The sequence below is a fragment of the Ceratotherium simum genome, chromosome 17 (genome assembly GCF_057802395.1).
Source record: "Ceratotherium simum simum isolate JZ-2026a chromosome 17, ASM5780239v1, whole genome shotgun sequence".
NCBI lineage: Eukaryota > Metazoa > Chordata > Mammalia > Perissodactyla > Rhinocerotidae > Ceratotherium > Ceratotherium simum.
This window is the reverse complement of record NC_141916.1, coordinates 36,646,448-36,660,446: the sequence shown is the minus strand read 5'-3', so window position 1 is coordinate 36,660,446 and position 13,999 is coordinate 36,646,448.

The window sequence follows — 13,999 nt, the reverse complement described above, 5'->3', positions numbered from 1 at the left end:
AATGCCAGTTTCCTGCTTTCGCATTGCAGTGTGCAATTCACTGGCTGGGAAGTCTGAAGAGCAATCGACCGAACGCCAAGATAATTACTGCCACTATCTTGCAATTTATTTTCCACGAATACACTGCGCCAATAACCCCGCCCCCAAATTCCACGACTTTTGGCTTTTCTGGCAGTATTGTTCTCCCCTCCCCCCAGGAAGGCTGCCTCTACGCACAGCCCAGTACCAGGAAACGGCGTCGGTTTGTGGCTCAAATGTGAGGCTGGGGCGGGGTCGGTTCAAATCTTCTGTCCCCCGAGCCCCCACCCCCGCCGGCTTTTTTTTTGAGATTCCAATGCCCTGGCTTTGTTTTAAGCAAAACTATTGTGGAAGCTGCAGCATTTCCTCTCCCTCTCCAGAAACCGAGCTGGGAAGTGGGTAAAAACCACCACGGAACGTGCACAGACACTCTCCCACGCCCAACACCCCGACAGGGACCGGAGCAGCAGCGGCCGCTCCGCCACCTCACGCGCGCCGGGTTAACTGCAGCCCCGCAGCCGCCGCCGCCGCCGCCGCCCAGCCGAGCCCGGGGAGACTCCCAAGGGCTCTTTAAATACGATCTATAAATACTACGGGCTCTCGGCGCGCGCGTCACGGCACAGCCGGCCTCCGATTGGCCGTCGTCACCTCGCTTATTTGCATAGCCGGATTGCTCAACCGGGCGGCGACCTCTGCAGAGCGCGCCCCTCCCCCTCAGCGGGCGCGCGGGGCCGCGCAGGCCGGCGGGTGGGGACAGCGAGGTGGCGGCCGCGCGGACCGGCGACGAGCGCGGAGCGGCGGCGGCGGCGTCCAGAGTCGCTTGAACTCGGGAACCTTCTAAGTCTTGAGTTATGCGGCGGTCTTCCGGGACGCCGACTGTCTTCCAGAAGGATCAATTTTGGCAAGCTGAAGGCCGGCGTGTTCAGACCGGGTCTTTTTGCTTTCTGCAGAAAGAAAAGACAGAAAGTTTTAAGGGTTTCACCCGAGCAAACTCTCTGGGTGGCTCTCAGAGGCACCACGTGAGACCTGGACACGCAGCCAGAGCCCCGTCCAATGACTTGCGACTTGGGGTGTTCAAAAGAGGCTTTTGCATGATCACTAGTAAGACCTCGTTAGCTTGAAAACGAGTGTTCGGAAAATGCAAGATGTATAATTCCTCCTGGTTTAAATCTAAGTTTTAAAAAATGCACCAGTTAGCCAACATGAAGCGGCGATAACGGAAGCTTTCCCCATTGCGGTTCTTGGGGAAGAGAATCTCTTGTAGCAACTGGGAATGTTCAGCAACTTGACCCTGACCTGGCCTGGTTCGCTCTGGGGAGGAGGCTGGCGGCGGCAAAGGTCAGAGAGGGAGAAAAAGACCACGCTTTGGAATTGGAGGAGCTACCCGACATTGGGGAGTGCAGAGGCACAGAGGATTCTGTCGAGAGGATGCCGTTGATCTCGGGAGAGAAATATGCAGATATTGCTCTGTATTAATATTCGGATGTTACAAAGTCAGTTATCTCTTAAGGATGTAAACTGAGAATGGGGACTGTTTCTGCAGTTTGTTCCAAATATTTTAGGTAGAATCTATAACACAATGAACTCTTTGCTTTTGAGTGTGATAAGTACGGACTTTTAATTCCTTCACTTTGTTTTAAAATGTTCTGCCCTTAGAGCACACAGAGCGCATTCTGAGGTTCCAAGCCTTCCTGTAACACTATCCGGGGATGGCTGCTAGAAGTATATGTTAGTGTCTTACACCTGGTTGGTCCTCAGAAAATATTAGTAGAATGAATTAGACAAATACATTTATTCAGAAGAGACTATGCATGTGCTAAAATCAAAGACATCATTAAATTCTATTTCATGAGTGTTCTCTACTTTGACATCCTTCTCCCCTGAATAAAATTCCAAGCTCAAACGGACTCTTGTTATTTGAAAGCAATACTACAACTACTGTTAATTGGATGTCAGCGAATATGCTACCCTAAAACTTTCAAAAAAAAGAACTTTGGATTTTAACAGAAGAGCGCCCCCTGCTGCTAAATGGTTTATGGACGATGCACCTGAAAAGTAAAACGCTTGGGGTGTAGGCTCATGGCAAAGCTGGCAAGGTGTTATTTTTTACTAACATCTATTTGTAAGTCGCTTTGCAATTCCAGCCATTTTAATCATTTCTGCTAAGCAAGTAGGATCATTCAGTTGTGAATGCTACCTTAAATATCATTCTCATTTACAGAGTAACATACCAGTTTATGCTTTAAAATCAATATTAAAACAGAGGATGGACTTGTTTTACAGTCGTTATTCTCTGCATTAACAGATACCAATGTAAGAAAAAATGTTTTAATCATCAAAATACTTTTTCCAATAGTTTTAGTACTGTATGATATGAATCATCAAAATTGACTGATTTGAACACAGACTATTTGCAATCATCTTACACCAGTCCCTCTTCTCAACTTGTTTCCTTCTGTCTTAATTAGTCTTTTTAATTTCCCAGGCCAAATATAAATGCACTTATAACCGCAGCCTTGTTGGTAATTGTCTCTTCAATATAGACTGTCATTTCATTGTAGTATCTGTATATTTATTGCATTTATACAGTATTTTCTCTTAAGTTTTTTTTAAATGTTACATTTCTTATTATTTTATTGAGGTCACACTGGTTTATGACATTGTGTAAATTTCAGGTTTTCATCATTATATTTTGGCTTCTGGATAGACTGCATCCTGTTCACCAGCAAAAGTCTAATTTTAAACTAACAACTAGGATACACAGCTATGCACTGAAGCTTAAAAAAGAAAAAGTCTAGTTTCCATCTGTCACCATACATATGTGCCCCTTTTTACCACTTTTACCCTCCCCTGACACCCTTCCCCTCTGGTAACCTGTTCTCCTTATCTACATGTTTGCTTGTTTGTTTATGTTCTACATACGAATGAAATCGTATGGTATTTGTCTTTCTCTGACTTGTTTCACTTAGCATAATACCCTAGAGGTCCATTCATGTTTAATTCATTTCTTTGTTGTCCTTATTAATATGCCCAAATGAAAAAAGATTTTAAAAGTCCCAAGTAACTGTGTAAATTGAGAACTGCACATCTTGGCTGCTACTTCCATTGGTTCTCATTTTTTAGAGCTGCTCATCTTGAGGAGGAAAGAGCTACCTTCAGAGGTTAGCTGCTGGTACAGCTTTGAGTCACTAGGAGGTAGGAGGATAACTGGTAAACCACAAATGAAGAGACAAGGGAGGCGTTTGTCTCCCGTCATAAGTGCTAATATGGGCATTTCAGCTGCATTCTTCACAAAAAGCACTTTATCACCCTTTATAGAAACATATAGATAATGATCATGAATTATTCTGTGGTTCTCAATTCTCTCTCAGTTGCAGAGGCAGAAATGGAAATAGAGTCCATTATTATGCTGAAAAATGTATTTAGAAAAAGCTCAAGTGGCGCAGGCCCGTGGTTTAGTGGTTAAGTGCACGCGCTCTGCTGTTGGTGGCACGGGTTCGGATCCTGGGCGCGCACCCACGCACCGCTTCTCCGGCCATGCTGAGGCCGCGTCCCACATGCAGCAACTAGAAGGATGTGCAACTATGACATACAACTATCTACTGGGGCTTTGGGGGAAAAAAACAAAGGAGGAGGATTGGCAATAGATGTTAGCTCAGAGCCGGTCTTCCTCAGCAAAAAGAGGAGGCTTAGCATGGATGTTAGCTCAGGGCTGATCTTCCTCACAAAATAAATGAATGAATGAATGAATGAATGAATGAATGAATGAAAAAGCTCAAGTACTCCCCAGGGTGAGAAAGAGACTCTGTCCTTGTGTAAGCCTGGGTAAACAATCCAGCACTCTTACAGAAGTGCCAAGTGCTCCAGGTGCTCTGTGATTTGGGCTCCCTTTTCCCAGCTAATGGTGCAGGAACTGCATCTTTTTCACATAGATGGTCATATGGTCACCACACCTCAAGCCAGTTCTAAAGCTGGAAAATGAATGCTGGATGTTGGTGCCATTAGAATATGCCTGGCAATATGTTTGTCTTTTTTCTTTTTTTCCTGTTTATTTAGTGGTAACTACAAATTGTCCTATCCATAGAAGTTCATATTTGTGCTGTGCACACAGTAGGTAAAAATGTCAAGGCTTGGGGACAGATTGGATACAGGATGATAGGCGTATGAATTGGCCTAGCTTCACTGTAGTTAGGTCAGCACATACCTGAGATCCTGGGGTGATTAATAAAGTAATTAATTTGCAGTGGACTGCAATGCTGTCTTCTCTGGTTCATGGACTAAGGGATGGTCTCTAAACTGTGTTACCAATGCCCTTGCTTGCTGTCAGGGAGATTGTATGACCCATATGATGTGAATATGGGACTGTGTGCATTCACTATTGGCAAAAGTATGAAGTACCTACTTACTGAACTTGGGTTTTCTTTCTGTATTGAATATATGACTTGAGTTTTGTATATGTTGTCAGTTGAGGAGCTCGTAAGTTCTGGTTAAAATCCAAAATTACTTTTTTTTTTTTTTTTTGGTGACGAAGATTAGCCCTGAGCTAACATCCATTGCCAATCCTCCTCTTTTTGCTAAGGGAGATTGGCCCTGGGCTAATATTCATGCCCATCTTCCTCTACTTTGTATGTGGGATGCCTGCCACAGCACAGCTTGATAAGCGGTGCATATGTCTGTGCCCAGGATCTGAACCCGTGAACCCTGGGCCGCTGAAGTGGAGCATGCAAACCTAACCACTACTCACCAGGCTGGCCCCACTCCTTTTGTTTTTAGAAAAATGAATTCACAGCAAAATCCAGTTGACTTTTTTTTTTAATAATTACTCCTTCAAGATTATGCTTCCTCAGGCTGGCCTGGTGGCATAGTGGTTGGGTTTGTGCTCTCTGCTTCAGTGGCCCAGAGTTCGTGAGTTCGGATCCCTGGCGTGGACGTACGCACTGCTCATCAAGCCATGCTGTGGGGGGCGTCCCATATACAAAATAGAGGAAGATGGCCACAGATGTTAGCTCAGGGACAATCTTACCCCCCAAAAAATTTATGCTTCCTCATTCAAACACACTTTCCTATAGATAATTTTGCTCTATACATCAGATGGCCTGAAGAATATTATTAGTAGAATTACCATTTAATGAGAATTTAGTATACATCAAGGAGCACATAAAGGTCTCTAGTCATCTTTATTTTATAAGGGCAGTACTACTGCTATTTGTATTTTACAAATGAGGTAACGGATCCTTAGAGAGGTTACATAGCTTGCTCAAGGTTAGTGTCAGAACTGGAGTTCAAACCCAAGTCCTTATGACTCCAGGTCAAACCCTCAGAGAACATTGCAAATATATAAAATTGAAAATAAAATTCATAGGCCTAATGCTAACCACTCTTTATAGTATCCTAGAGCAATACTTCCCAAATTATATATCAGATAATGTTAGTTCCGTATGATATATATGAATGGCATGAAGAAAAAAGAAAAGTTCCAGGGTCAAACAAGTTTTGGAAATAATAGGTTAAACCGATATTTTTTCATGGTAGAACTGTACAGTGTTAGTGACAGCCATTCATACTTGTGGTCATTGTGGATTTATATAGTTATTACAACAATTTTCCAGGAGATGGCAAAAACGTGTCTTGAGTGGGGGAATGTTCTTGTTTTGCACAATGGTGCCGTTTGGACTCTGATTGGGGCTAGCAGTGGGAATAGTGTGAAATGCCTTAATACCTGGATACTGTCCCATTACGTGCACTGCCAACATCATCACTTTCTAGTGTCTTTTAAGTTGATAGATTATTTGTACCAGATAGATTAAAAAAAAGGCTAATTGCTTTAGGATTTTCAGTGCCTTACACTATTACTTATTACACTTAAAAGATATGTTTGGAAAGCTAAAGGATTTTCTTGCTAGTAAGAGACTTCCCAAATGTGGTATAGGAACATTGGAATAATGATATGTAAAACTGTTTTTTAAATGAGCTAAGAGTAGGTAGTTGGTTCAAGAAAAATAGTTGAAATTTGTGTGCCTGCACTGATACGTATGCGTAGAACACATTAGTTTAAATTTCTTGAGGGGAGAGTTTGTATTTGTTTCCTTATCTTTGCTGAATGCCTGGCGCACAGTAGGCATTCCTGCGTTTATTTAAAGTTTATTGAGTGCTTTCTTTTTACTAGACGTGGTTCTGGACACTAGAGATAAGAGTGAAAAAGTGGATTTTTGTCCCTGAGAAACTTACATTTTATTGGGAAGAAATAGAGGGTAGATGGAAAGGGGGAAGGGAAGCCACGAAGTGGGTAATGGATATTGAGAAAGTTGTAGAGTCAATAGATCAGAGTTCTCAGTGAGGCCAAAGAATTTTTGGAATGGGGTGCGAGAGTACACACACTGGGAGGAGAGAAAAGGTTTGAGGTCACTTTTTGGGAGGTGGTGTAATGATTGGTAACAATAAGGTGAGTTATGACTTTAGGAGTGAGAGGATTAAATGGAAGAAGAGAAAAGGATTGTTGGAGAGAAGGAGGTCCAGACTCTGAGAAGGCTTGATGTTGAATGGGACCTGGATGTTACAGTCATTGAAAATGGTCACAGAAGTAGAGCGGAGAGGAAGACAGTGAGCTGTGTGCTGCAACTTCGATGAGGCAACTTAAGACATCATAGATGACAGCATGAGAGGGCAGGTGCTGGTTAAGTTGGATGGCATAACTTCATAAAAGCTGGAGTTTTTGAGGGACAAAAGAGGAGAAATGGTTTGGAAATGACAATTTATATAAATTCGAGTCAAAGTTCAGAGACAAGAGGATGGTGGGGGAGGTGTGTTCCTAGGAGCAGCCAGATTTCAATTAGACCAAGATGGTGATGGAAAGAAAACATTATTCAGCCATAAAAAGAAGGAAATCCTGCCATTTTCAATAACATGGATGAGCTTTGAGGGCATTATGCTAAGTGAAAGAGGTCAGAGAAAGACAAGTACTGCATGGTCTACTAAATCTTTGGGCAAATAATTCAATAATACTTTAGGCTGAATATTGCTTCCTCTTGAGTCATACCTTGTCAGCTATAGAAAAAACAGGCTTATTTAATAAAAATAATAACAATGAACACCTACTATGTGTAAGGCATTATATTAAGAGCTACCTTAGAATATCTCATTTAATCCTTGTAGAGTCTCTTTGAGGTAGGTACTATTGTTGTCTAATTTACAGATGAAGAAACTGAGACAGAGAATAAGTAGCCTGAGATCATGCAGTTATTAAGTCTTGGATCTGGGATATGAACCCAAGTCTGCCATATCCCAGAGCCTGTATTGTGAACCATGAGGCTATACTGCCTCTCTGTTTAGATTATTCGGTAGATATTTTCATTTCTGCTCTGTTTTGGAGCTGAGATTGTCACCAGAACTGGATATTTCTCCTACAGGGCTTTGGGGAAATATCTTTAGGATAGGAGAACCTTCAAATTAACGTAAAAGATCATCTCAAAATCACTATATAGTGATAACAATAAATGATGCCGTTTTATAGTATGGTGAGTGCAATTCATGATGTTGTTTTATGTGAGTCGAATCCAGAAGTGTTAAGAGTACTGGGCTGGCCCTGTGGCTTAGCGGTTAAAGTGCGTGTGCTCCGCTACTGGTGGCCCGGGTTCCGATCCTGGGCACGCACCGACGCACTGCTTCTCCGGCCATGCTGGTGCCGCGTCCCACATACAACATCTAGAAGGATGTGCAACTATGACATACAACTATCTACTGTGGCTTTGGGAAAAAAAAAGGAGGAGGATTGACAATAGATGTTAGCTCAGAGCCGGTCTTCCTCAGCAAAAAGAGGAGGATTAGCATGGATGTTAGCTCAGGGCTGATCTTCCTCACACACAAATAAAGAGTACTTGTGACTTTTTACAAAAAAGAGAAAAGGAAAGGAAAAAAAAAGAAAAAGCCTATCAGAAACCCCCAATGATTTTGAGTAACATCTGAATCTGTTAGAATCCTGATAGGAAAGGGGCAGTCCACCCAGCTGGGATTTCCATCCCCTGCCCCCAGCTTTATTGATGTATGATTGACAAATAAAAATTGTACATATTTGAGATGTACAGTGTGATGTTTTGATATGTGTATACATTGTGAAATGATTGCCATAATCTAGTCAATTACCGTTTCCATCACCTTACAGCCATGGTTTCTTTTTTAAGAAAATTTTGTTTTATTTTTTCAGCTTTATTGAGATGTAATTGACAAAATTGTAAGATACTTAAAGTGTACATTGTGATGACTTGACATATGTATATATTGTGAAATGATTCTCCTTGTCTACCTAATACATCCGTTACCTTACATATTTATCTTTTTTTTTTGTTTTTTTGCTGAGAACATTTAAGTTTCATGATTTTTTGTGTGTGTGGTGAGAACACTTAAGATCAATTCTCTTAGAAAATTTCAAGTATATAATACAGTATTATTAACTATAGTCACGATGCTGTACATTAGATCTTCAGAACTTATTCATCCTGCATAGCAGTGGCATTTTTAAAAAAGACATGTTTATTAAAACGATTATTTACAGAGGTGTGGGTGAATTAAGGGATTAAGGGACCCAACAAGGGATGTTAAGGCACCCAGGGATTAGCAACAGCAGAAAGCCATTACCTTCATAGATCTGAAGGGCAGGAGAGGAAAAGATGTTATCAGAGCTGGTGAGAGTAGTGACCTTGAAAGTGGCTATTTTTCCTTGTGGATCAATATCCTGGAGTAGATTGTTCTCTGATTCTTTTTTTTTGGTAAGATTGGCCCTGAGCTAACATCTGTTGCCAATCTTCCTCTTTTTACTTGAGGAGGATTGTCCCTGAGCTAATATCTGTGCCAATCTTCCTCTATTTTTTATGTGGGACACTGCCACATCATGGCTTGATGAGTGGTGAGTAGATCCACGCCCCGGGATCCAAACCAGTGAACCTCAGGCCGCCCAAGCAGAGTGTGCGAACTTAATCACTACGCCAGCAGGCCAGCCCTGTTCTCTGATTCTTGATTCTTTAGTAATGCTTAAAACAGAGGTAGGAAAGAGAAAGAAACTTCCTGCCTGCAATATTCTACGTACTTTCACTCTATGAGACACAGAGTGTGGGACAGAGTAATGTGAGGTTATTATTCCAATTTTAAAGAAGAGGAGGGCCAGCCCATGGCTTAGCGGTTAAGTGCGAGCGCTCCACTACTGGCGGCCTGGGTTCCCATCCTGGGCCGCACCGACGTACCACTTCTCGCGCCATGCTGAGGCCGTGTCCCACATACAGCAACTAGAAGGATGTGCAACTATGACATACAACTATCTACTGGGGCTTTGGGGGGGGGGGTGAAAAAAAAAGGAGGAGGATTGGCAATAGATGTTAGCTCAGAGCCGGTCTTTCTCAGCAAAAAGAGGAGGATTAGCATGGATGTTAGCTCAGGGCTGATCTTCCTCACAAAAAAAAAAAAAAAAAGAAGAGGACATTATATCTTTTTAAGTGATTTGGCCAAGGTTACAGAGCTGAGCCTGTGTTTTTTCATTTTGAGTAACTGTTGGGTTTTTGGAAGAACTTACAAGTATAATTACACAATTCGTGACAATAGAATCTGAAATTCAAATTTGTGTAATACTAGAACATAAATCGATTGTTTCACTAGTTTTCAAGTGCCAGCAATGTGCTAGAATTTATACAGTCTTTAAAAGCAAATGATAGCTCAGTCTGAAGCACTAATTTAAAACCATGGCACATCTCCAAAACTCACTTAAGAAACCAAGTGCTTAATTAAACCTTCAGTCAGGTTAAGTGTTTTTTAATAATTGTGCTGTGGTTTAGGCAAAAATGATGGAGGAACATGCTTTGAAAATGTTGTGTCGTGATTAGGAGGGCCAACCAAAGATCATTTACTACAGATAAATAATGATAAAATGAATAACTATAATGATGACAGCAATATTTGAGCTATTTAAGGTAAGAATTTGTCAATTAAATTGTGAATACCTTCTGAATAGATGTTAAATTTGAGTGAAGGTGGAAAATGGCACATTATCTAAATTTTATATATATATATGTATATATATATATATATATTTTTTTTTTTTGGTGAGGAAGTTTAGCCCTGAGCTAACTCCATTGCCAATCCTCCTGCTTTTGCTGAGGAAGATTGGCCTTGGGCTAACATCCATGCCCATCTTTCTCTACTTTATATGTGGGACACCTACCACAGCATGGCTTGATAAATGGTGCATAGGTCCATGCCCGAGATCCAAACCTGGGAACCTCAGGCCTCCGAAGCAGAGTGTGCAAACTTAACCACTACACCACTGGGCAGGCCCACCTAAATTATATTTTTATTGACATAGATAATTGTGTAACGTTGCCCAGAATGACTAAGGATCAGAAGGTGCCCCTCCCACACCAAGCCTCCTGCCTGGTCCTGTGCCCAGGGGCCACTGGGGGACCACCCCACCACCATCCAGGACTCCTGAGCTCAACAGGGCAAGATTGGCCAAACAGGCCCTTCCTTTGTCCTTGAAGACTTCCTCTACTGCTTCCCTATCTGCCCCCTTCCTCCCCCATGAACTCCCCAGCCCAGAGTCTTCAAGTGCTGGACGAATAAATAGAAGTGCTTAACACAGGGTGGGGAGGGCCACTCCCTGTAGCTCCTGCACCCAGAATGGCCCCCCTACTCCCGGCGTCTCAGGTCCCAGAAAGGGGGGGGGGTGTGAGGGTGAGCACACTCTCATGGCTTCATCTGCAGAAGTTTTTAAGTTTGCTGTAGTCCCATTTGCTTTTGTTGCCTATGCTTTTGGTGTCATATGCAAGAAATCATTCTCTAGTCCTATGTGCTGAAGCTTTTCCTGTATATGTTCTTCTAAGAATTTTATTGTTTTAGATCTTACATTTAGGTCTTTAATTCATTTTGAGTTAATTTTTGTATATGATGTAAGGGAAGTGTCCAACTTCATTCTTTTGTTTGTGGATATCCAGTTTTCCCAGCGCCATTTGTTGAAGAGACTGTCCTTTTCCCATTGTGTAGTCTTGGCACCTTATCAAAAATCATGTGGTCATATACAGAAGAATAATTATTATATAAGGTAAAAAGTGAAAATAAAACTTCCATTTTTAGGAAGATGGTGTAGACATACTTTTTCTTATTCCTCCCGCTATGTACAACTAACATCCCTGGATATTATATATTAAACAAACATAAGAAGAATCTGAAAGGTAGAGATAAGAAGGCAGACTTATTAGGGACTTTGAAACCTAAGGAAGAACATGGTGGTAAGTATTCTGGGTTTTGTTTTTGCTTCATATATCCTAGACTTGAAGCTGGAAAAGCTGGCAACCCAGAAACACCAAGTATCAAAAAAACACAAAAAACAAAACAACCCTGACAAAAGCCTGCTTTCTCTAGCCAAAGGATCAGAAAAGGGACAACCTACCAAGACAAACTTCTAGATAATAGTCACTCTGCTCTAGCTAAATGCCACCTCACTCATGCCAGTAAAAGATGAGTGGGAAGTCTAGCCTTCCAGACTCACAAAGCTGTGACTTTTATTTCTGCTTGTTGGTAATAAGGTACTTCCCCCATGCCTTGCAGTGTCAATGGATACTGGACTTCAACCCCCACCCAGCAGTAAAGGGGTTCCCCTACCCTCTTCTACGGAGTCGATGTCAGGAAGACCTGTTACAGTTAGGATTTTCACCACCATACAGCAGTAATAAGACCATCCACTCTGATGCCATTGGAGATCACTTGGGGAGCTGGAACACCCATTCCTGCCCAGATGTAACAGGGAGACCCCCCACTGTTGATAATAAAACATATCAAAATTTGTGGGGAATAGCTAAAGCAGTGCTCTTGGGGAAATTTATAGCACTAAATGCATACATTAGAAAAGAGAAAAAATATCAAGTCACTGATGATCTCAGTTCTCACCTCAAAAATCTAGGGGAAAAAAAGAGCAAAATAAACCCAAGACAAACAGAAGGGAGGAAATAATAAAGAGAAAAAAATCCATGAAATTGAAAACAGAAAAAAGGGAAAATCAATGAAACAAAGAGTTGGTGCTTTGAAAAAGTCAATAAAATTGATAAAGTGCTAGCAAGACTGATTAAAAAAAGAGAAAAGACACAAATTACCAGTATCAGGAGTAAAACAGGGACTATAACTACAGATCCTGCAGACATTAAAATGATAAGGAAATACTACAAACAACTCTACACATAAATTTGACAACCTAGAAGAAATGGGCCAATTTCTCAAAATATGCAAACTACCACAAATCACCCAAGACGAAATAGATAATTTGAATAGCTCCCAAATTTTAAGAAAATTGCATTCATAATTTAAAAACTCCTAACAAAGAAATGTCCAGGCTCAGAGAGTTTCATTGGATAATTCTATCAAATGTTTAAAAAGAAGAAATAACACCAGTTCTACACAATCTCTTCCAAAAAACAGAACAGAGAACACCTTCCAATTCATTTTATGAAGCGAGTATTACTCTAACACCAAAACCAGACAAAGCAACACACACACAAATGAAAAGTACACACCGATATCCCTCATGAATGTAGAGGCAAAATCCTTAACAAAATATTAGCCAATAGAATTCAGCAATATATAAAAAGAATTATGCACCATGACCAAATGGATTTATTCCAGGGCAGCAAGGCTGGATCAATATTGAAAAATCAATCAATGTAATCCATAATTTTAACATGCTAAAAAAGAAAAATCACATCATTATATCAATCAATGCAGAAAAAGCATTTGACAAAATTCACAACCCATTCATAAAAAAAGACTCAGAGAAATGGGTATAGAGAGGAACTTCCTCAACTTGATAAAAAGCATCTACACAAAGCCTACAGCTATCATTATACTTAATAGTGAAAGACTGAATGCTTTCCCCCCTAAGGTGGGGAAGAAGGCAAAGATGCCTAGTTTTACCACTCTTATCCAACATAGTGCTGGAGTTCTAACCAGTGAAATTGTCAAGAAAAGGAATTATTTTATTTTATTTTTTTAACTTATTTTTTTGTGTGTGTGAGGAAGATCAGCCCTGAGCTAACATCTGTGCTAATCCTCCTCTTTTTTTTTGCTGAGGAAGACCGGCTCTGAGCTAACATCTATTGTCAATCCTCCTCCTTTTTTTTCCCCCCCAAAGCCCCAGTAGATAGTTGTATGTCGTAGTTGCACATCCTTCTAGTTGCTGTATGTGGGATGTGGCCTCAGCATGGCCGGAGAAGCGGTGTGTGGGTGCATGCCCGGAATCTTAACCCGGGCCGCCAGTAGCGGAGCGCATGCACTTAACCACTAAGCCACGGGGCCGGCCCCAAGAAAAGGAATTAAAAGGCATACAGATTGGAAAGGAAAAAATAAAACTGTCCCTGTTTGTAGATGACATGACTGTTACATTAACATCTTTATATAAAATCTTAAGGAATCTGCAAAACAGTTCCTAGAACTAATAATTGAGTTAAGCAACGTCCAAGATACAAGATAAACATACAAAAATCAATTGTATTTCTATATACTAGCAATGAACTCATGGACATTGAAATTAAAAATACAATATCATTTTCAATGGTTCAGAAAATAAAAAAAGAAATACTTAAGTGTAAATCTAAAAAAATGTGTACATGACCTGTATGCTGAAAGCTGCATAATGCTGATGAAAGAAACCAAAGAAGATCCAAATAGAGAGACGTCCTATGATCATGGATTTGAAGACCAAGTACCTGAGGGTTACTGTAAATATTTAATAAGATTGCCTTTTGACCTTGTTATGAAAAGAAGTTAATCTTGTCAATTTGCTGTTTTCCTGTTTAATCTGAGGGATAACTCAAGTGTCACAAGGATTTATGAGCTTGTTTTACTGAATAAAGAGATGCCTTCAAGGATCACCAGATAACCAGTCCCCAGCTGCCACTGATGCCCAGAAGTCAGATTGCCCAGGATCTTATCGGGCATGAAAGAAACATGGATT